The sequence below is a fragment of the Petaurus breviceps genome, unplaced genomic scaffold (genome assembly GCF_028583685.1).
Source record: "Petaurus breviceps papuanus isolate PSGF00001 unplaced genomic scaffold, PetGlider_PUasm1.0 90734, whole genome shotgun sequence".
Classification (NCBI taxonomy): Eukaryota; Metazoa; Chordata; class Mammalia; order Diprotodontia; family Petauridae; genus Petaurus; species Petaurus breviceps.
In genome coordinates, this window is record NW_027187327.1 from 10,962,390 (window position 1) to 10,987,068 (window position 24,679).

Consider the following 24,679-nt stretch of genomic DNA (forward strand, 5'->3'; position numbering starts at 1 on the left):
TTAATACCATTTATAAGGAAAAGCCCAAGCTAGAGAGCTAGAACTTCTGAGAACTGAATTGAGAATTTCTGAGAGCCAGACAGAGCTGCTGAGAACTGAGAACTCCTAGGAGCGAACAGCATGGAGACTGAGGAGCTACCATGAGTGAGAGGGGAGGATCCTTGCTTGAGGGAGTCTGTTTTGTTTTGAAGGCTTGGAAATGTGGGTGTTTGCTGCATTGGTTATTTGTACCAACTTCATGGTTACTGTAATTAAATTGACTTTCTGGTTTTGGGACTCAGTTTTCTGGTATTTGAATAAAAGCTTTGGTTCTGTCGTCCATGTGGAGAGCCTGTTACATTTTATGATTCACAACTACACTCGCATATTCATAACCACCATGGGGGTTGTGAATATCACATTTGTATTACAGACCACTAGGTCATCAAATATTGAAGACATTAATGAAATCCAGAGCATCCTGCACAGAATTGCTACCCTATTTGATTTTATTAATAAGGAAATTTCAGAATAGAGATTTCTTACTGTTGATACTTTGTGAAATAACATTTTATAAATTCATTTGATTCACATATGGTATAGACAAAACCCTTTGAAAATTCGTTCCCCAAAGACAAACTTTATATAAATAAAGGTTGATTAGGAAAACTTTAGATAAATGAGTTTTCACCGTCATCTCCATACCTCTACTATTCTTCAGATGATGATGTTATGGGGTATGGACCTTTGTCCATACAGATATGCTTCCATTGAGTTGACCAAACACATGTGACCTAACTCTTTGCTGATATGACCTGGGGAACTCTTGATTTACCCCTAGTAACTGGTGATTGATGAATGATCATGTCAGAGTGGGGAGTATGAGAATGCAGAAGACTAATTCTTATTGAAACAATCTCTCTACTCTGTACCCTGTATGGAGAACAATTTATACAATGACAATAACATTCAAAAGAAAAATGACATTGAAAGCTTTAGAACTTTGGTCAATCAGTAATCTGACTGAATCAGTAAATTGTGAATCCAGAAGACTGAAGATAAAAGCTAATGAGGTAATTGTATAGCACTTACTGTGTGCCAAACATTGTGCTAAGTGTTTTGTAATTATTATCTCATTTAATCCTCAAGACAACCCTGGGAAATAAAATGAGGAAACTGAAGCAAACTGAGGTTAAGTGATTTGCCCTGGGTCACAAAGCTAGTGACTGTCTGAGCCTGGATTTGAACTCAGGTCTTCTTACAGACCCAGGGATTTATCTACTCTGCCACATAGTTAAAACATAACCTTCAACTTCTGCTGGAGTGGTGATGAGCTTAAAAAACTGAGATTCATTTTCAGACACGGCCAATGTGGGAAGTTGTTTTACTGAAATATATCTGTCTATGATGAGGGTTTTTTCTTTCTTTTTGTTCAATGAGTGAAGGGTAATGAGAAAGATCATAATTGCATTCCAATAAATATTTTTTTGCTTTTTGTTTTGTTTTTTAAAGATCAAGGCTATGCTCTCTTTTAGACCCTTGGAATTATTTTCCAGTATTTTTTGTCCTTTTGATTTTCAATGAAAAGGTTAGATTAGCTTTCCTTCCTTCCTTCCTTGCTTCCTTGCTTCCTTCCTTCCTTCCTTCCTTCTTTCTATCATTATTAACACTTACATCTTGCTGCAGAAGCAAATTAAATATGCACTTGTGTAGGCAGACTAAAACCAGGTCATAAGTCCCTTGCCTGCATTATCTTACTTTTTATTGGAATAAATTAATGAAAAATAATTTACTTAGTGTTTAGTACTTACCAGACCCTGGGAATATAGACACAAAATCAAGTATAGTACATTCAAATGAATATATAGGAACAAAGAGATGTGGTGTCAAGAGAAGGAAACTTTGATCCAGAAAGCTACAGGGAGGCAGAGTGGGGCCATAGACTAGTAGATCGACTCTTTTTCTGAGCACATAATAGTGGCTAGCAGTACTAAGAAAGGGACACTTCTAGTCTTAGTAGTTATTTAGTGAGTTGAAAGTTCTTGCATGCAGAAACTGATGTCTAGGGCGGCCAGGTAGCACAGTGAGTAAGAGCACCAGCTCCAGTGTTGAGAAGACCTGGAGATCGAATCCCGGGCTCAGACACTTAGCACCCACCTAGAAACACCTGGCTGTGTAACCTTGAGCAAGTTACTTAACCCCAATTGCTTAAAAAAAATAAATTGATGTCTATTAACCAGAGGGAGATTTCCACAGAAGCATGTTTTGTAGAGGAGAATAACATCAGGATCAGGATCTGAAGTACTAAAAAAAGTCATGCTCTAAGTATTTAGGAGATCTGTACTTTGCCAATTCTCCATGATAATTACTTTGAATTTTTCAGGCATAACAAATCCTAAGTAAATATGGAATATCTGTTCTGCCATCTCACAGGTCTTTATTTTCTGTGGCAGAGCATGTCTGTAATGGGAAATTTGACTCTCTTGTGTTTCCTGTATATATTCACACATGTCTTTATATCCTTTGTGTCTTATGTATTTTCTTTGGAGCACAATAAATGATGTCTCATGCCTGGTACCCATATGGTATAGTGAATATTTTTATGGGAGGGACTCCTGTCACTTGTTTTAGGGAAAATTCTAGGTATGTGAGTCATAATTAAGATGAAAGTAGTAGGGGACAGTGAAAGAACACTAGATCTGACCTCTGAAGGCATTAGTTCACATCCCACTTCTCGTCTTAAATAGCTATGCAATCTTGGGAAATGTATGTACCTTTCCTGAGCTGGAAATTCCTCCCTGAACTCTGGGAGTCTTTCTAGCCCCATGTCTATTATTTTATAAGTATTTAGAGTTATTTGGAACTTTTTCTAGAATAGAGTTACTACTAGAGGGAGAAACTTGAACCTCTTAGAGTCAGATCCATTCTTCTACTAGATCATCCAATGCTGGGGTAAGTTAGAAGTAAATGACTTTAAAAAAAAGTTCTTTAGAATAGGTCTACCTGCATTGTAATATTCATTCTTTCATGAACTGTTAATCAATTAGAATTGATGGCCACTCTCAGGAGTACCTCCCTTCCAAGGTCATATAAACCATGAGCCCACTGCCATGATTGTCTTTAGAATTTGAGAGTGCTATTGACTTTTTATTAACATGCTAACGATTAATAAAATGACTAATTACCGTAAATTATTCTGTCTCTTAAAGTTTTTTAAATGACGCAGTTATGAAGAGTTGGATACAACTAAAAACAACTGAACTGAATACCTGAACATTTTTGTAGATTGTTGATAAGGTCCCCATGGTGAAGGAGACTGGAGCTGTTAGGGGATTACTGCAAATATGGGTATTGGGAGGGGGTAATATTGTTGTTTATGGTGAAAATAGAGAAGAAAGTTTGGAGCAGTGATTGTAGGGAATGTGATGCTTTGTGATCTGTGATCGTGCCGACAAGAATCCTTTCTGTATTGCCCTTTGGGTGATGTTCAAATTTAATTCTTTTGATTTCATAGTATCATTTATTATAAAATATGAACCAAATTGTTACAGTATGATTACTATCATTATTTCATACTTAAAACATCCATGATTGCATATACAATAAGTTCTCCTTGATTATGAAGGTATATGTTTAAGTGATTGAAAGATATGTTTATGAAGTAATCAACAATATTCAGAAGGTTGGATACTAGATAATGCCAACTGCGAGGGAAGAAAAGTTAGAGAATTTCCCAAATTGTGCTTTTGTTTGGACTTTAAGTAACATAGTTAATAGTTTATTGCTTAAATTAAATGACTAAGGCTTTTACTTTGATTGAAATAATTAGTACATATAATTTTTGCTTAGGCAGATTATCTGTTCTAAAATACAAGATCTGTGAAATCTCTAAGCACTTTCATTTGTGAAAAGTTATTATAAAGGCAAAAAAAACCCTCTTAATCAAAAAGGCTATTAACTTGGGAATGTAAGTTTAAAGACAATCTTTTTTTCTTGAATTTGCAGATAATTCCTTTCTAATTATGAACATTGGTTACATCACTAGCTATTACTTATAATAGGATTTAATTGGATTTCCCTTTCATAATTTATAGATTTATTTCAATACTTTCATGAGTCTCTGATTAAGTGGGTGCTTCCTTTAATAATACATATCACAATAAAAGAAATGGCATCCTGTGTTTTTCTTGTTCCCAGAAAGCCTTCATAGACCATTTGCTGAATATGCTAAGTATCTTTCTCTAATTCTCTTTATAGGGTATTGTAAGGGTTATGGCATTTAAAAATCTTCCATGCCCCACTGGACTTGCTGACGTAGCAGGAAGGGGCGGAGCAAGAGGAGGCAGAAGCCAAACTAGAGTTCCTGCGGTGGCTAGCAGTGGTGGCGACAGGGCAGCAGCAGCAGCAGAGGCAGCGGCAGTGGCAGCGCGAAGCCCTTTTTGAGTCAGCCAGAATTTCTGTGAAGGACTCCTGCTGAGGACTGCCAGGGGCCAGAGCTGCTAGGAGCACACTTCATGGACACTGACTAGTTGCTGTGAGTGGGGAGAGGAGGACCTTTGCCTGAGGTAGCCTGTTCTGTTTTAAAGGCTTGAGAATGTGGGTGCTTTCTACTTTATCTACCTGTGCCAATGTCATAACTACTCTGATGGCTTTCACTTTCTGGTTTTGGGACTCAGTCTTTTGGTATTTTAATAAATTTTCTATCTCATTCCCCCATATGGCAAGCATGATGTATTTTGTGATGGATAATTATATCAGCATATCTGTAATTTCCATAGGCATTGTGAATATGGCATTGCTGATACAGGTATAGATTCCATTCGAATCTATATTCCATGGAACAACATTCCATCCTGCACACATGGCCTGTCCATTGCTTTTTCTTTGATGTCCCCACAAGTTTCAGCCACACTCCTTTCTGGTTCTCTGATACCATCATATATACATTCCTTTTCTGTAATTCTTGGTTTCTAGTGTGTGGCACTATACTCCTGCTTGCCATGTTTTCCATATTATCCCTCAATTTTAATTCTTCAGAGCCTATGGCATTTCCAGAGTTATTCAATCATTTCTTCCTCCTATTTAATTATGAACTTAACTGTTTGCAAAATCTGTCCAAGATGAATGTGTGGAGGGGCTAACTCTATGGACTGTACATGTAATATTTATCAATCTGGACTATAGCCATTTATCATCCACTTGGTTATTGCCATGAGAAAAGTTGGGCAGAATTATTTTGAATGATTATGTTCATGGATTAGAAGGATTGGTAATAATCTAGGACTATAATTCCTCATAGTACTGTCTGTAACAGGAGCATATGTAGAATTTTACCATCTATGAAGGATACTTCTTGCATTGCTACTTTTCCTTGGATGGCCTATATGACAGTGGCAAACATACTCTCCTGTTTTATACATTGCTTGATATTAATTAGTAGAAATACATTGACCAAATTTATTATTGGAGTTACTCTAATTGCAATTAGATAGCTTTCATCTAACCAGAATCCAATTAAAAATCATTTGATTAGTTTTGCACCTACCCTTCTTTTTGGACATTTCTAACATCAAATTTTGAAACTGAATGTTGAATCCAGAAATAGTATGCAACCTGCTCATGAAATCATGGAACACCAGTTTCAGGCATTACAGTATAACATTTCTACTCTTTTGATCAGTCTTGAAACTAAGGCAATAGTGAGAAGTACAGCTATAAAATGAAATCTCCTTTAAAAAATTAATACCCTAGAAATTCTTGATTCAGTTCCACCAAGTTTGTCAATATGTATTTCCTTGGGGGGAAAAATGTGGATGACATGTGTAAGTCCAGCTTTTAATCAAAAAGATGTAATTTGTGGGAAATTATTTACATAATTTCCAGTAATATTTCAAATTCCTGTGGTCAGAATGCTTATTGTTAACAGTTTTTATTAACAATTCTACTCTTACATTTGCAAAAGCTGTTTTTATAATCTGGGTACTAGATGAGATATTTTCCAGTCTTTGATTACTCTTTGTGCTTTAAGGTTGCAATTATTTTCATTTTACTCCTGACTGCCATTTCTTTTATAAACACTGTTGTCTGCATTTCATTTGTTTTCAGGATTGAGTGAACTTTATTTATATTAAAATGCAATCCTAGTTGTCAGTCAATTGAGTAAGAAAATTCAGTTATTCAGATATGGGTCAAAGGTGGCATGCACAATGATTTTAGTGTTCCAAAGCAAAATTGCAATCTCTGTTTTGTGGTCTCATCCTCCTTTACATATCCCCTCTTTCCTTCCTTATTACACCAATGCCCAGCACCCATGGTCTGTCCTTTATTGATCTTAAAGTCCTCCGATATGGCACTTCTCATACTTGGGAAATGAGGGTGTTGTAAATGTGTCATGCTGTGGAACATGCGTGAGGATGGGATTGTTCCTTTTCCTATTCTGGAGAGCCACATGTGTTTTGGCCTCTGGGTAATAATCGTGGATGACCAATGGCTTCTGGTTGTTGCCTGGGTTCTCATGTTTGGTGGATGCATATGTGTATACATATCACTTGCTTTTCCATTGGAAGGAGGGTCTATCACTAATTGGTCCCTTGGTCCTTGTGATAGTAGTACTGTGTCAAAGAGAAGTGATAACTGAATCAAGAAGGGTCCCTGATGCACACATCCTTAAAAAAATTCCAGAGCACATGTGACCCACCAGTGTACCTTCCCAAATAGTTTTCTTGCTACTTCTAATCCATCTTCAAGATAACTTCTGAATCTTTCTAAAGCACAGACCTGATCATATCAATTTCATTACTCAAGGTCTTCATTGGCTCCAAGATAACATACAACCACTTGTCCTGACATTTAAAGTCTTCTAAAATCTGGCTACAATCTAACTTTCTGCCCACTACTTTATTTTGCAGTAACTCAATATTGGATTTACTACTCCCTTCATTTGCATGACATTCCTTATACTTAAGTGTACTTCCTCCTCATTTATGTTTATAGGTAGACAAACATTTATTATATGCCAGGCAGTATTCTAAATCTTTGGGATACAAAAATAGGTAAAATATAGTCCCTGCCCTCAAGGACCTCACAATTCAATGGGAGAGGCAACATGCAAACAAATGTATAAAAACAAGCGATATATAGCAAAAGTAGGTAATAAAAGAAAGGACTTGAATCAAGAGGGGTAGGGAGATGCCTCTTGTAGAAGATGAGGTTTCAGTTGATACTTAAGGGAATCTAATTAAGCCAGTAGGTGGAGATGAGGAGGTGGAGGATTCCAAGCATGTGGGACAGAGAAAATTCCTGGAGTGTATTATTTGAGGAACATCAAGGCGACCAGAATGATTGTTCTGAAGAAGTTTTGTCCAGAATTAAGGGGGTAATGAGACTAGAAAAACAGAGGGAAGCCAGTTTATGAAAGGCATTGAACATCAAACAGAATTTTATATTAGATCCTGGAAATGACAGGGAATTACTGGAGTTTATTGTATAGGGCATAGAGAGTGCTATACACAGACCTGTGTTTTAAATATAAAAAATGTGCATTAAAATAACTATAATGACTTACTGGAGGATATTTTGTAGTGGAGAATGAGTTGAGGCAGGCAGACTAACTGATAGGCTGTTGTAATAGTTCAAGTGAAGTAGTATGGTGAAAGAAGGCAAAAAGGTCTGGGACAGAACCCTGCTTGACATCTATAGTTAGAGGATGTGATCTGGATGAAGTTCCAGCAAAGGAGACAGAGGATTAGTTTGATAGGTAGGTAGAGAACCAAGGTATAATAGTGTTTTGAAAATATAGAGAAGAGAGTTTCAGGGAGAAGAGGGAGATCAACAGAGTCAAAGTATAAGGAAAACTTGAAGAGAATGAAAAATAAGAAAAGGCCATTGTATCTGGCAACAAAGAAATCACTGATAACATTGGAGACAATAGCTGTAAAGAAATGATGATTTTGGAAGCCAGATTGTAAGGAGTTAAGAAGAGAGTGAGAAGAGGGGTTGGAATCAAGATGGTGGAGTAGAAACAGCTTCCACAGAGCTCCCGCTTCCACCTCCTCCAATTCATGTAAAAGGTGACTCTGAACAAACTTTGGAGCTACAGAACCCACAAAATGACACAGAGAAGCTGGCAGGCAGCAATCTAGCACAGTGTATTGGGAGCTGAGCCCAGCCCCACCTGAGCTGGAGGTTTTAGCCTCAGGGTGGCCTGACCAGCCCCTGGCTGGAGGGACTTCTGATCACCAGCAGCTGTGGCATTTTGAAGAATTATCAACCCATAGATGCTAAGGACAAAGTGAGAGGTCAGTGCAGTGTGGACTTTGTGAACCAGGAGTTTGGGAGTGTGGTCTGGCCTTTACCCCCTGAAGGGAGAAGCAGCTAAGGCACTGTGGCCATGCAGCCACTGCCACATGGCTGCTTCAGAGCTCCTGGTATGCAGATTGTAGGGGGACCAATGGACCAGTATGAGGGGTAATAGCTCTTGTTTTAACCTGCTTGGATCTGGATTGTGTTCTAGGGTGGATGTCCTGGGGTACAGGACCAGTTTTCCAGAGCATGTGGAGGCTTCAGGGAGGGCACCAAACTAATAGGTCTAGCAGCTGTGAAAACCCTAGCAATTGGGAGAAAGCTCCCCTCTCTGGTAGCAGAGTTCTACTGTGGCAAAAACTCAAAAGTCAAGTAACTGAGTAGCAATGTGAGCAAGCAAAGGAAGCAAGGTAAGCACAGAGGACCAACTTTCGATAACTTTTGTGGGGACAAAAAGGATCATGACATGGAACAACAGGAAGACAGCAAAGTCAGAACTCCTGCACCAAAAGCTTCCAACAAAAGAATAAGCTGCTTACAGGTCACAGAGGAACTTAAGGATTTTGAAAACCAAATAAGAGAAATAGAGGAAAAATTGGGAAGATAAATGAGAATGATGCAAGACAATTATGAAATGAGAGTCAACAACCTGACTGAAGAAAATAACACCTTAAAAATCGACTAATTAAAATGGCAAAAGAGGCTCAAAAAGCCAATGGAGAGAATGCCTTAAAAAGCCAAATTTGCCAGATGGAAAAAAGAATATCAAAAGCTCACTGAAGAGAATCATTCCTTCAGAATTAGATTGGAGCAAATGGAAGCTATTTACTTTATGAAAAATCAAGATACTATTAAACAAATCCTGGCAAATGAAAAAATAGAAGGCAATATGAAATATCTCATTGAACAAACCAGTGACCTGGAAAATAGATCCAGGAGAGATAATTTAAAAGTTATTGGACTACCTGGAAGCCATGATCAAAAAAAGAACCTAGAAATTATCCTCCAAGAAATTCTCAAGGAAAATCGCCCTGATGTTTTAGAACCAGAGGGCAAAATAGAGGTTGAAAGAATCTACTGATCACCTCCTGAAAAAAAGATCCCAAAAAGAAAACTCCTAGGAATATTATAGCCAAGTTCCAGAACTCCAGATCTAGGAGAAAATATTACAAGCATCCAGGAAGAAACAATTTGAATACTGTGGAAACACAATCAGGAGAACACAGGATGTGGCAGATTTTACACTGACGGATCTAAGGACTTGGAATATAATATTCCCGAGGTCAAAGGAGCTGGGATTAAAACCAAGAATCACCTACCAAGCAAAATTGAGTATCATGTTTCAGGGGAAAATATGGTAATTTAATGCAATAGAGGACTTTCAAGCATTCATGATGAAAAAACCAGAGTTGAATAGAAAATTTGACATTCAGATACAAGAAGCAAGTGAAGCATGAGAAGGTAAAAAGGCAAAAGAAATCATAAGTAACTTATCAAAGTTGAACTATTTACATTCCTACATGGGAAAATGAAAATTGTAACATGAAACTTTTTTCAGTGTGAGAATAGTTGAAGGGAATAGAAAGGTGTGTGTATATATATATATATATGTATTCATATGTATATATGTATATGTATATATACATACATATATATACACACACATATATGTCTATATAGGAGGGTATAAGGGAGTATGAATACATATGTGAATATGTGTATATATGTGTACAGGTATACATAGACAGAGGTTATGGTACCAATTAGAATAGGAAGGGATGATACTTAAAAGGTGAAATTAAGAGATGAGAGAGGATATAATGAGAGGGGATCAGTAAAGTTAGAATGGGGTAAATTATCTCATACAGAAGAGGCAAGGGAAAACTATTACAATGGAGAGGAAGAATAAGAAGGCAAAAGGGAATGAGTCAACCTCATTCTCAATGAATTTGGCTTAGGGAGTGAATGATATACACACTAAATTGGGTATCTCACCCTACAGGAGAGTAGGGGGGAAAGGGATAAGTTGGGGGATGATGGAAGCGAGGGCAGTCTGGGTGGGGGGGGAAGTTGGAAACACCCACTTTTGCAAAGGGACAGGATCCAAGAAGAGAATAGAACAAGTGAGGGTGTTGAATGGGATGGAGGGAAATATAGTCAGTCTTTCATAAAACATCCACTATGGAATTTTTTTTTTTTGCATAGCTACACATGTACAACCTATAGTGAATTGCTTATCTTCCAGTAAGGGTGGATGACGAGGGACATAGGGAAAGAATCTGGAATTCAAGGTTTATAATCAGATGTTTAAAAATATATTATTATTATTTTACATGTAACTGGGAAATAAGATATATAGGCACTGGGGCATAGAGATCCACTGTGCACTACTGGAAAGTGGGAAGACAGATGGTAGAAGATATGGGAGAAAGCAGATTGGGGGAGTGGATATTCAGTGGGATCACTATTTTGGGGTGGTGGGTAGGGGAAAAATGGGGAGATAACTTGTAACTCAAAATCTTGTGGAAATGAATGATGTAAATTAAAAAAATAAAAAATAATAATGTACAAAAAAGAAGAGAGTGAGATGAGAGAAAATGGTAGCATTTATTGAAAATAACTTTTTCAAGGAGTTTGGTTACAAAGGGCAGAAGAAATATAGATATAGATTGTTAATGAGGATGGAAAGATCAAGTCAGGATTTTTTTGTTTGATATTAAAGAAGATATACCCATTCATATTGATAGTAGGGAAAGAGCCAATATAAGTGATAGGGTGAGGTTGATGGATAGAACAATCTATTGGAGGAGATGTGTGGGAATGGGAATTCTTGTATATGTAGAAGAATTGACCTTGGTAAAGAGTAAGGCCACCTCTTATTGTGATACATGGATCAATTATGAGATAGAGGTAAATGATATCTGTATGAGACAAGGAGGAGGAGACGATGGAGAAGGTGGAGCCATGGAAAGTATGAGAAGGTATGAAAAGACTTGGAAAAGCCACTGTAGAGAGTGGGATAATGGGGATAATGAATCAATAAGAGAAGTTTAGAGGAATTGTCTAGGTGCAGCAAGGGCTTGTTTGAGATTGTGTAACATAAATTTGTAGTGGATTCAACCAGAATTCTGGCATGGTTTTCTCAACTTATGCTTGGCAGCACATCTGTAGAACTGAAAGCAGTGGATGACAGGAGTCATTTCAGGCTGAAGCTCTTCAAGGTGTGCTTGATGATACAATAAGAATGTTAGGTACTAAAGAGAAGAGGACAGAGCAGAATTAAATTGATTCACCAAGTGGTCAAGTTGGGGAAAATAAGAGAATTACTAGTACAAGGGAGATAGTCTGTGTGAGGACTGAGGAGTCAAGGGATTGGAGGCTGAAGTGTGAAGAAGGAATAAGGTTCGGCAAGAGAAGGCAGGGGGAGAGAAAAGGAGAGAAGAGTGGAAAGTCAATCAGTTATCATTGGAAAAGAAAATTTCAGAATTCCTCAACATTAAAGTGCATTTGCGGGTGATGGCAAGACAAAGAGTATGTCCATCTTTGTCTGTTGTTGAAGTGTGACAGGGGAGTGGGTCAGGTGAAGTGAGTTGACTGGGGAACTGAGTTTTTAGGTTGTTTGAGGGAGAGTCATTACATATGTTGAAATCCCCAAAATGATGGAAGCATTTGGGGAGGAGAGCCAAATTGTGAGCCAGGGACCAAACCCATTGAAGAAAGAAGGGGAGCAATCTGGAGGTCTATAGATAATACCTACCAGGGTTTTGATAGATATGAATAGCATGGACCTTAAAGGAGGGAAGATTACTGAGTGATGGAGGTAGGAAGAGATTCGGCAATAGAACCAAGACTCATTCCAACTCCCCTGCCAGTGAGGAACTGGTCCAAGAAGCATCTCCAGGAGTTTAACATGGGTTGGAGATCCACTGTGGTACCAAATGGCCTATGTATTATATTACCATTTTGACAGACACGTCCTGACTTGATACTTTTAAGCTATTTTAAAGCCATTTTAGAGGCAAAATGAATAGTCTCTCATAGTAAGCATTGTTCTACAAGTGTGGTACCAAAATCTCTAGGATTTACCATGTTATAAAGGAGATGTAAAGCACACACATTGAAAGTGTATTCCTTTTCTTTCTTTCCAACCTCTTTCCTTTGCTTTTTATTCACAAGTACCTATCTCTTTTATAATAGTATTGCCTGACCCAAAAATTAAGATGTCTAGACCTATCATACCCTTATAAAGTTCCCTGTTTCTATCTTCATCTTCCAGAATCTCTGCTTTGGTTGTGCTCATTGTTATTACATCTGTAAATGTAAAATGAAAGTATCAAATGACAGCCCTTTAAAATTTTTAGTAAAATTTATTCTTTAGCTGTAGTAGTGGATTTGTGCTGGTCCATCAATTTGATTTTATGAGTTCTTTGGGCTTAGTATGCAAGCTAGCTGAGTTAAGCTGTAGTATCTGATTATATTACCCAATACATGTAGAAGGTATTGAATCTATGCCATTGATTTCATTTGCTTCATGTTTTGAATTAGATAATTGGGTTGTCTAGTCCTTAGGAATCTTAGTCCCTGAAGTAATATTGGGATTGACAAAGTAATAGCTGATAGGGACCTGGCAGTTTCTGTACTCTACTTTCCAGTTACAGAGGTCTGTCTCTGCTTATATATTCCTTAGACTCTTGCCAAACAGTCATTTAAAATCCAGTATTGAAAAGGGTTATTTGATAAAGAGGTATATTCAGCTACAATTAGAGAATAGGACATTTTAATGAATTAGGGAAGGGATAGATCAACATTTTTTTTTTCCTTAGAGCCAAAATTAAAAGAACTGAAGGAGGGGCAAATCCAGTCAAATAAGATGGGGTAGGGGAAAATAGGAGAGAGCATAATCAGGTTCAGTCATCCTGCCCTTCAGAGAATTCAGGCTTTGTCACCAAAAGATAAGGTAAGGGCACTACAATGATTATAGTCCAAGTATGGGAGCCTAGGATTGACTGCCTGAACTCAGCAAGGCAAAACATGGTGAAAGTTAAAATAAGGAGAAAGTGTACCTTCCTTGAAAGAAAGCCTGGCTACTCTTTTTGATTCCTGTACCCCTTTCCCAGCTAGTCTACTCCCCAGTTAGTCACTTTACCACATTGACCAGAGACCATGCCTGAAAGCCTAAGCCTTTTGACTCTGGAACTCCCTCCCTTGATTTGATTGGTTGGTTAGTTTCCCCAGTAGCTCCCTACATCTAAGCATGCTTTGATTAACGATATTCTAGCAAATGTGTAACAAGAGGCTCTCAGAAAAATATGCCATAGGACACACTTTTAAGTTTCAAGCATTGCTGATATTCCCCGCCCCCCCCCCATCAATTTCTTAAGTCCAGGAAGTTAATGAAGCCATAATTTGTGTAGCACTGTCACTTTTTTTTTTTGGCAGAAAATACTGACACTAAATATTTAATAATGGGTGATCTTGAGCCAATTTAAGTTGGCTCTAGCCCACCTCTGACTCTATCCATGCCTTTTCTTTCTTTTCTTTTTTTTCTCTTATTACTTATAAGCCATAGGGTCTTACTTTCTGACTTCATCTCCTAAGCACCTCAGCCTCCTCCCACACTGGGCCATTCACAGTTCACCATACCTTTGGACAGTTAAAATTGTTCCCAGCTGCTGAGTGCTATGATGTTATATATATACCTGCCCCAATGATCTGCACAATGTCCTGTCTTGGTGTGCTATCCCAGTCCCTCTATTCCTTATTTCTTTGGATTGGGACCAGAAGTTTGGAGCCTTGCAACAGTAGTACTATAGGGTTGTTCATCCCAGCACTGGTAGTTCAGAGCTTTGTAGCACTACTGCAATGGGGTTGTGGCCTCAAGTAAGCTTTTGCTCCTGAAGGGCTGTGGCCATACTGACTGGCTGTTGCAGCCAGGGTAAATTTCTGTATTTTAGAGCCAGTGTCTCTAAGAAGGAGAGAGAAGAGTCCAGGACCAGGGTTTTAGGGGTAGTTTTTGTTGAAAATCTATGTTGCATCCTTAGATCTGCTAATGAAGCCTGAATGTTGGTATTGTGGGAGGTGAGAGAGTGGTGCTGAGTGAGTTCAAAGTCTGTTAAGTCTCAGTTAATTTTTTCTAACCTTCTTTTGGATTCTGGGTGTTCTAGACCATGGAGACAGCTGAAGTTGCTTTATATTTGGCACATAGTTTCTGTTTTGGAAATGTCTGATTGGTCATAGGGATCAGAAAAATGTTTAGTCCTCCATGTTGTTCACATGACCCCTCTCTCTATGTTTCTCCTTGACAGCCACCTTGCAGTCATACACAAATTTTCTTCCACAATTTCACCCTACTCCCTTTCCAATTTTGGAACCATAATCAAATCAATAATCCCATTGCTATTAGAAAGAATGTGTCTGTCTACTTTCCTATGGCTCCACTCACCATCCTGACAACTTTCCAACATCTTTCCCTGGCCTTCCCTAGATTTGTCTTGTCCCTCTAATGGAATACAACTTCTTTGACATCAAGAACTGTTTTCATTTTTATGTTTGTGTCATTAGAATTTAGCCCAGGACTTGGCAATATAGTAAGTATTTAATAAATATTTTTCATTAATTTTCAAATTAATTTTACTAATTTGTAAATTAATTTGAAATTTATTAACTAATTAGTTCCTTAATGCATAAGAATTCTAGTTCTATCTTTTTCTCATAGCACAATCTGTTTCAATGTTCCCTGAAGTTCAAAGAGAAAAGCAAAAGTTAATTCTTTAGAAAAACTAAAACGAAAATGTCTCCTCTTTGGTATTAATCATTGTAAACTGCCTGACCACATGATTAATCACTTGTAAGTCAGTTTTGACTTGTAAGACAAACTGTTGTTGTCAGTATTTCTGGAAATTTCTGGGGATGCATTCTTGAATTGGTTTTCAATTCCCAATTCTGTTTCAGTTCAGATTTTACCACCTGACTGCTAAACACCCAAGCAGTTATTACAGAAACAATTTTTGTTCTTCTTAAATTAAGTAGCAAGTAATTAATGTAAAAATGCACAGAAAATATCCTTTAAAATGTCAGTAATGGATTATGAAAAAATTAAAATGTGTGGTAATTAATCTGGGCCTAGAGGGAGATCATATTTTTGCCAGCTTGTAAATATATTTTTCTAATTTTCTGTAGCTAATGTTTCTTTTCTTTTTAAAATTTATACCCAGTGAGCTACTATAATAAGCCACTTGGAGATATAAAAAAAATACTCAGCATTTATTTCTAGAGTTGACTTGCCTTTCATCACTTTCTATTGCTAATAACTCAAGTTAAGAAGATTCTATAGCTAAATTTATTTTGCTTTAACACTGTAATTTATAATAATAATAATAATAATAATAAATGGATTAGAGAGACAGTATGGCATAGTTAATAAAAGGCTGGATTTACTTTCATGAATATTATGGATCAAATCTCTCCTGACACATAGGGAAGAGAACAGAGAAGGGAATAAGCATTTATGTGGCACCTATGTGCCAAGCACTGCCTGTGTTTTCTTAAACAAATATTATCTTGTGCTGGCTTTGTGAACATGAGACAAATCATGGAATTTCTCAGTGCCCCAAGGAATTTTCTTTTTTTTTTAATTTTAGTTTTAGTGAGCCTACTGAGCACCCCTTTCCCCAATCTGTTCTCTCCTATATCCTCCCCCATACCCTCTCTAACTTTCTAGTAGGGAAAGATGGATTTCTATATTCCAGTGCCTGCTTATCTTATTTGCCAGTTGCATGCAAAAAACCCAATTTTTTTTAAACATTTGTTTTTAAAACTTTGATTTCCATATTCTTTCCCTTCTTCCCTCCTCATCTACCCGCCCTGGGGAGACAAGCAATTCAATATAGGTTGTAAATGTGTAGTTATGCAAAACATTTCCATAGTAGGTGTATTATGAAAGACTAAACACATTTCCCTCAATTCTATCCTGCCTCCCCCCCCCCGTTCTCTACCTTGACTCTGTCACTTTTCAAACATAAGTGCTTCTAAACACCATCTCCCCTAATATGCCCCCCCCATCATACCCCTTCTTATCTTCCCCCTCCACTTTCCTGCAGGGCAAGATACCCAAATGAGTGTGTGTTATTCCCTTGTTAAGCCAAATGCAATGGGAGTATGCTTGACTCATTTCCTTTCATCTTCCTGCTCTTCCCCTTCATTATAACAGTTTTCTCGCCTCTTTTATGAGATAATTTACCCTATTCTATCTCTCCTTTTTCTACTTCTCTCATTATATTCCTTTTTCACTTCTTCATTTTATTTTTTAAATATCATCTCTTCCTATTCAACTCATCCTGTGCCCTCTGTCTATGTATACATGTACACACATATACACACATTCATATATGCATGTATACATACACACACCCTCTTATACATACACATATGTATGTATACATATATATTACCTTCAACTGTCCTCATACTGAGAAATCTCATGAGTTACAATTATCATTTTTCCAGGTAGGAATGTAAATAGTTCAACTTTAATAAATTCTTTATGAATTTTTTCCTGTTTACCTTATTATGCTTCTCTTGCTTCTTGTATTTGAAAATCAGATTTTCTGGGGGGGGGTTCAGAGTCAAGATGGCAGAGTAGAAACTGGACCTTTGTGGGTCTCTGCCTTTCACCTTCTCCAATCCATGTAAAATGTGACTCTGAACAAACTTTAGAGCGAGAGAACCCAAAAAATGACACAGAGAAGTTAACCTCTCACTGAGGACAGACCAGCAGATGAGGAGGAAGTGGCCAGCACAGCCCTCTGGAAGCCAAGCCCAGCCCCATGAGAACCCAGAAGTTTTAGACCCAGGGCAGCCTGACCAGCCACTGGCTGGAGGGACTTCAGATCACCAGCAGCTGTGGTGGTTTCCAGAATTATCAACACATAGATGTTAAGGACACAGTGAGAGTTCAGTGCAGTGTGGACTTTGGGATCCAGTAGTTGGGAGTTTGGTGGACCTTTGCCCCTGGGACGAGAAGCTGCTGAGGCACTACAGCAGTGTAGCTACAGCCTCATGGTTGCTTCAGCTCCTGTCCTGGAGGTTGTAGGCAGACCAAGGGACCAGTCTGAGGGGTAATTGCTCTTGCTTAAACCTGCTTGGATCTGGATTGCAGTCTAGGGTGGAGGTCCTGGGGTGTGCAACCATCTTGCCAGAGCATGTGGAGGCTTCAGAGAGGGCACCAAACTAATACATTCAGCAGCTGATAAAAGCCCAGTGTTTGGGATAAAGCTCCCCTGCATGGTAGCAGAGTCCTACTGTGGCCAAATGTCCAAAAATCAAGTAACTTAGTGGCAACATGAGCAAATGAAGGAAGCAAAGTAAACGGAGCAACCCAACTTTATAATCCGATTTTGGGGACAAAAATGATCAAAGCATGGAACAGGAGGAAGACAGTGAAGGCAGAACTCCTGCACCAAAAGCTTACAAGAAAAATAGGAGCTGGTTACAGGCCATAGAGGATCTTAAGAAGGATTTTGAAAATTAAATAAGAGAAGTGGAGGAAAAATTGGGATGAGAAATGAAAATGATGCAAGAAAATTATGAAATGAGAGACAACAACCTGACTGAAGAAAATAACACCTTAAAAAATAGACTAACTCAAATGGCAAAAGAGGCTCAAAAAGGCAATAAGGATAAGAATGCCTTAAAAAGCCAAATTTGCCAGATGGAAAAAGAATCTCAAAAGCTCACTGAGGAGAATCATTGCTTCAGAATTAGACTGGAGCAAATGGAAGCAAATGAATGCTAATGACTTTATGAGAAATCAAGATGCTATTAAACAGATCCAAACAAATGAAAATATAGAAGGCAATGTGAAATATCTTATTGAAAAACCATTGACCTGGAAAATAGATCCAGGAGAGATAATTTAAAAATTATTGAACTACCTGAAAGCCATGATCAAAAAAAAGAAGCTAGAAATCATCCTCCAAGAAATTCTCAAGGAAAATTGCCCTGATAATTTAGAACCAGAGGGTTGAAGGATCCACTGATCACCTCCTGAAAAAAAGATCCCAAAAAGAAAACTACTAGGAACATTATAACCAGGTTCCAGAACTCACAGATCTAGGAGAAAATATTACAAGCAGCCAGGAAGAAACAATTTGAATATTGTGGAAACACAATCAGTAGAACACAGGATCTGGCAGCTTCTACACTGAGGGATTGAAGGGCCTGGAATATGGTATTCCCAAGATCAAAGGCGCTGGGATTAAAACCAAGAATCACCTACCCAGAAAAACTGATTTTTTTTAGGGGTCTGAGTTCCAAACAATAGGTTTAGCAATGAATTTTTGGAATAATACCCATTTGGAAATTGAGGACTGCCTGTAGCATTTTTAAATAAGCTTTTTTTTTGCCATGTTGTCTCCTTGTAAATCTGGAAGTACAAAAAAATTACAATCCAAATAAAATTAGAACTCTGCTCTTGGTTTGACCTACAAAGAAATTTATATGAGTTTCTAATTTATATATGGGCATATTTTTGTAGTTACAGAAAATCTAAGTAACCTAAAATGAAATCCTCATTATACCAAATTTGTAGCCACTCTATTAAAATTATATGTCACCCCTTATCATTTGTAACTAGTCACTTTGTCCCTTATTGCCTGAAGGCCTGTTATGTCACTTTTGTCCTCTTCTCCAAGGTTTTCTGGTACCCCTTTGAGAGTGTGTATGTTCTCTGCCAATGTTTCCAACCCCCAGTGATGATATTACTCCATGTTTTGGAGGTATCCCCTGCAGCCTAGTTCCATTCAGCCAGCAATAGCTTGATTAGCTTTTATGAAGGAATATTAATTTACTTCAACAAATATACAATTTAGTCCCTCAGAATGTGGGAGGCATAATTCCTCTACTCCCTTCCACCACTTCATTCTACGGGGAGGGAATTAGGTTTATAGACTAGTTCATTTCCTATATAATACAGTTATTGTTTTAAATCCCTCCTACCTTAGGCTCAAGTCCCAGGTCCCTTGGCTTTTCAGGGCTTGACTGTGAGATCTAGTTTGTTTTTCTCATTTGCTACACCAGAGAGATGCTACTCAGACCAATCTGTGGTGGCCACTGAACTGTGGTTTTATTTATACCATCCCTCTCTTAGAAGGAAAGGAATCAAAATTATCTGGAAGGACTAGGGTACAATCCTTTATTGACATTTATTTTGAAAGTTCACATGGGAATAAAACTAGATACCTTCTCTCACCTTCCCAGGGAATAGGCCATAGACACTACTCACTAACCTATATTCATGTTAGTTAGTGAAACAAATGGAAATGCCAAGAGAAGTATTTCTTTGTTTGTTAGGCCATAATGTGTTTCTTTTTAGGCCCTATCAATGAGCAAATGAAACTCAAAATAAGAATTTTGTTGGAGAGATACCAGAAGATTTGGGGCTAGTACAGGAAGAGAAACTTAACTAGGGGATGGGTGGAGAAAATACTTTTGCAGGAAAGGAACCAAACAGAGTATATAGGACTAAGGCCAGAGTTTTCAGGGAGATTTAGTCTTCAGATCTCCCATGAGATGAAAGAGGCAATTATAGGCTTCTTAAACCTTGAAGTCCAAAGAGGAGAAGATATCTGGAGGAAGGCATGTGTTTCTTATCCAGGAAAGCAAGAACAAGGGAATCTTGTAGCTCTGTGAGTTTGTTGGCAGATAGGAAGGAAGGAGAGAAGAAAGAAAGGAATGGTGAAAGGAAAACAGGAGAAAAAGAAAGAAAAAAGAAAGGAAGGAAGGAAAAAAAGGATTCAGGCAAGAAATCAATCCCTTTCATCATGACTCAAGGACATGGTGAAATTACAGGCACTACAAACCAACTGAAAGAATTCTAGAAGGATACTCTCCCTGTCCTCATCCCTATTATCTAATGGTTTCTAGGCCTCAAATAATCTCTTAATCAGTGGAGGTTCTGAAGAACCATTCCATCAGGATCTCCAGGTTTCTTGGAAACTTCTTAGAGGAGTGTGACAGAGTCTCTAGCAGCAGCACCAGAATCTATCTTTAGTTCTTTATTACACATTGCCATAGGAACAAGGGAGCACCCTAGCTTTATGCCTAGAAAATTAAAGTTTTATAGCATAGCCTTAGTCAGGTAAACTTAAGTTGAGGTCACAGGAAGTGGTAACTTTGTCAACACCTGTCCTTTATCTCTTGTCCTGGGTTTATTGTTCTCTGGTTGCTTATCTCCCATAAAGGGAAACTAGATTATCACACTACTTTAACTTTTTAAACTAATATTAACCCATTTAATATTGATTCATTAAACTGATAAATTGACTTCTTCATCTCACATTCCTGAGGAATGATTCTATTTTTGACTGAAGAGTTCTCCTCATGAGTGAGTATAGGATGAGGTGAAAAGGATGCCCAGAATATAAACATGAATCATATATGGGACAACTCATTTTGTTCCCACACACAGAAAATGAATTACTAGAGAATTTTTTAAAAAATCACAAAATAATTATATTAGGTTGAGAGGTCAGTATTTAGACCTCATTGAGATATATGTAACTGTGCTGTTCGTAATTGTTGTATTCTTTACTTCTACTGAATACAGCCTGATCAAGGTCAAATGAGATTTTTATCCTAGTGGGTTTTCTCTATATGGGTGACTTTCTCTTCATGGACTGTGGTACTGCCTCTTCCACTACTGCCATTGCCACTTTTAATTCTTCAGGAGCTGATATTTAGGTACCCAGGAAAAGGGAAAAACACCATTTGCCTTTCAAGATCTCATAAGATCCTATACCAAAGGAAAGAGGAAACAAACAGGAAGTACCCCTATCTCAGATATGAGGGATAACCAGTATAAAGGCACAGAGAGAAGAGATGGGGTGCTTTGAGTGAGGTACAGAGAGAGAGCCAATTGGGCCATCTTATGGAGTGAGGAGCATGGTAGAAGTAATGTACAATGAATGAGGCTGGAAAGAGATATGTTGGGACCAGGGCATTTGCCTCATTGAAGAAAGGTGTTATGGAGGAGCTGGTAATGACTTTCTTAAAGACACAACTTCCAGCTATTTCAATCAATAAATAAAGAACTCATTTTTTTATTACCTATTTATATCTTGGCCTTTTTACCTTAAACTTTTCTTATGAACTAAGAACACAATTTTGATAATATGAATGAGTTCAGTGTTTGAGTACACATAAGGAAACTATTGATTTGCTTTTTCTAAGCCAAGTATATGAAAGCAGGGAATAAAAAAATATTTTTGGGAATATGTAAAGGACTGATGTTCTCAATTAAGTTGTGGGATCCTTTCTGGTTTAAGATAAGTGAGCATATTTTCCTTGAAGAAGGAAGATATTTCTATAAATATACATTCTAGCTATTTTAAAGCTGGAAGAAAACTTGGAAATTTTCTAGACCAACCTCATTATTTTACAGATATGGAAACTGAAACCTAAAGAATTAAAGTAATATGCCCAAAGTTAAAAACGTAGTACAAATTAATAATAATGGACCCAAAAAGTACTTGGAAGTTTATGTTATCTTATTGAACCCTCACAACAACTCTGTGAGAGAAGTAATACATAGTTACTCTTGTTCCCATTTTACAGATGAGAAAACTGAGGCTTAGTGTGATTAATTGATTTATTCATGATTATATGGTTATAAGTGTCAAAGATGGGATTTGAATACTGGCCTTTTGCTTCTAATTCCAGTTTATTTCCCTTTAAAAAATTTCATGGCGGGGGAGGGGGGGGAACAGAGTCAAGATGCCAAAGTAGCAGCAAGAACTCCTAGTGGCTCCAGCTTCTACTTTCCCCAATCAATGTAAACAGGGGACTCTGAACAAACTTTGGAGCTGCAAAACCCACAAAATGACACGGAGAAGGTAAGCTTCCACTGAGGACAGCCCGTGGGCAGAAATCAGCCAGCTCAGAGCTCTGTGAGCCAAACCAAGGCCCGCCTGCTAGAAGTTTTAGCCCCAGGGTGGGCCTGACAAGCCACCGGCCTGAGGGACTCCAAATCAGCAGCAGCTGCAGCCTTTCCAGAATTATCAACACAGAGATGCAAAGGACAAAGTGAGAGCTCAGTGCAGTCTGGACTTTAGGACCCAGTAAGTGGGAATGCCTGGGCTTTTGCCCCTGGGGTGAGAAGCCACTTAGACATTGGCACAGCCAGCTGGCACCACGTGGCAGCTTCAGCTCCTGGCCTGCATAGTGTAGGGGGGACCAAGCAACCAGTATAAGGGGTAATTGTTCTTGGATTAACCTACTTGTATCTGCATTGCAGTCTAGGGTGGAGGTCCTGGGATGTGTGTCCAGCTTGCCAGAGCATGTGGATGCCTCAGAGAGGGCACCCATATAATACCTCCAGCAGCTGAGAAAATCCCAGCATTTGGGACCAAAGCTCCCCTGTCTGGTGGCAGAGTCCTACTGTGGCAAAAAGCCCAGGGGTCAAGTGACTGAGAGGCAACATGACCAGGCAAAGGAAACAAAGAAGACAGAAGATTCCAACATTAGACTCCTATTTTGGGGAAAAAAGGAGCAAAGCATGGAACAGGAGGAAGACAGTGACGTCAGAACGCCTGCACCAAAAACTTCAAAGGAAAATATGAACTGGTTACAGGCCATAGAGGACATTAAGTGGAAGATAAGAGAAGTGGAGGAAAAATTTGGGAAAGAAATGAGAGCAATGCAAGAAAATTATGAAAAGAGAAGCAACAGCCTGACTGAGGAAAATACTACCTTAAAAAATAGACTAACTCAAATGGCAAAAGAGGCTCAGAAAGGAAATGAGGATAAGAATGCCTTAAAAAGCCAAATTTCCCAGATGGAAAAAGAATCTCAAAAGCTCAATGAGGAGAATCATTCCTTCAGAATTAGATTGGAGCAAATGGAAGCTAATGACTTTATGACAAATCAAGATGCTGTTAAAAAGATCCAAACAAATGAAAGAATAGAAGGCAATGTGAAATATCTCATTGGGAAAGCCACTGACCTGAAAAATAGATCCAGGAGAGATAATTTAAAAATTATTGGACTACCTGAAAGCCATGATCAAAGTAAGAACCTAGAAATCATCCTCCAGGAAGTTCTCAAAGAAAACTGCCCTGATGTTTTAGAACCAGAGGGCAAAATAGACGTTGAAAGAACCCATCAATCACCTCCTGAAAAATATCCCAAAAAGAAAACTCCTAGGAATATTATAGCCAGGTTCTGGAATTCCCAGATTAAGGAGAGAATATTACTGGGATTAAAACCAAGAATCACCTACCCAGCAAAACTGAGTATCATGTTTCAGGGGAAAATATGATCATTCAGTGGAATAGAGGACTTTCAAGCTTTCTTGCTGAAAAAAAAAAACAGAGTTGAATAGAAAATTTCACATACAGATGCAAGAAGCAAGAGAAGCATGAGAAGGTAAACAGGGAAAAGAAATCATAAGGAACTTATCAAATTTGAACTATTAACATTCCTACATGGAAAAACAATCATTGTAACTGATGAAACTTTTCTCAGTATGAAAATAGTTGAAGGGAATAGAAATATATATATATATATATATATGTCTATAAATAAGGGTATATGGGCATATGAATACATATGTGAATGTTTGTATATATGTTTACAGGTATACATAGGTAGAGGGCACAGGACCAATTTAACAGGAAGGGATGATACTTAAAAGGTGAAATTAAGAGGTGAGAGAGGAATATAATGAGAGGAGATGGGGAGAGACAGAATGGGGTAAACTATCGCATAAAGAAGAGGCAATGGAAGGGGTGGCTAGGTGGCGCAGTGAGTAGAGTGCAGGCCCTAGAATCAGGAGGACCTGAGTTCAAATCTGGCCTCAGACACTTAGCACACACATACAAAAAAACTAGCCTTGTGACCTTGGGGAAGTTACTTAACCCCAATTGCCCTCCAAAAAAAGCAAAAAACAAAAACCAAAGAAGGGGCAAGGGAAAATGTTTACAATGATGCGGAAGAATAGGAAGGCAAAAGGAAATGGGTCATCCTTATTCTCATTGAATTTGGCTTGAGGAGGGAATGAAACACACACTAAATATTGTATCTCACCCTACAGGAGAGTAGAGGGGAAGGAGATCAGAGGGGGGATGATGGAAGGGAGGGCATGCTGGGGGAGAAGGAAGTTGGAATAAAACAAGTGGGAGGTGGAATAGGAAGGAGGCAAATATAGTCAGTCTTTTACAACATATTTACTATGATATTGTTTTGCATTATCTACACATGTACAACCTATACTGAACTGCTTATCTTCCCAGTAAGGGTGGGTGACAAGGGAGGAAGGGAATGAATCTTTAATTCAAAGTTTCAAAATCAAATGTGTGTATATATATATATATATATATATATATATATATATATATATATATAT

General features: G+C 38.1%; 1 long non-coding RNA gene across 3 annotated transcripts in view; it reads left to right on the forward strand.

Annotated features, from left to right (window-relative positions):
• LOC138145370 (uncharacterized) overlaps positions 1–24,679 on the forward strand; it is a 216,375-nt gene that overhangs the window by 74,031 nt on the left and 117,665 nt on the right. For all 3 annotated transcript variants that reach the window (XR_011164202.1, XR_011164204.1, XR_011164203.1), the window contains exon 2: positions 4,237–4,544. This is a non-coding gene — a long non-coding RNA (uncharacterized lncRNA). The remainder of the gene's footprint in view (positions 1–4,236; positions 4,545–24,679) is intronic.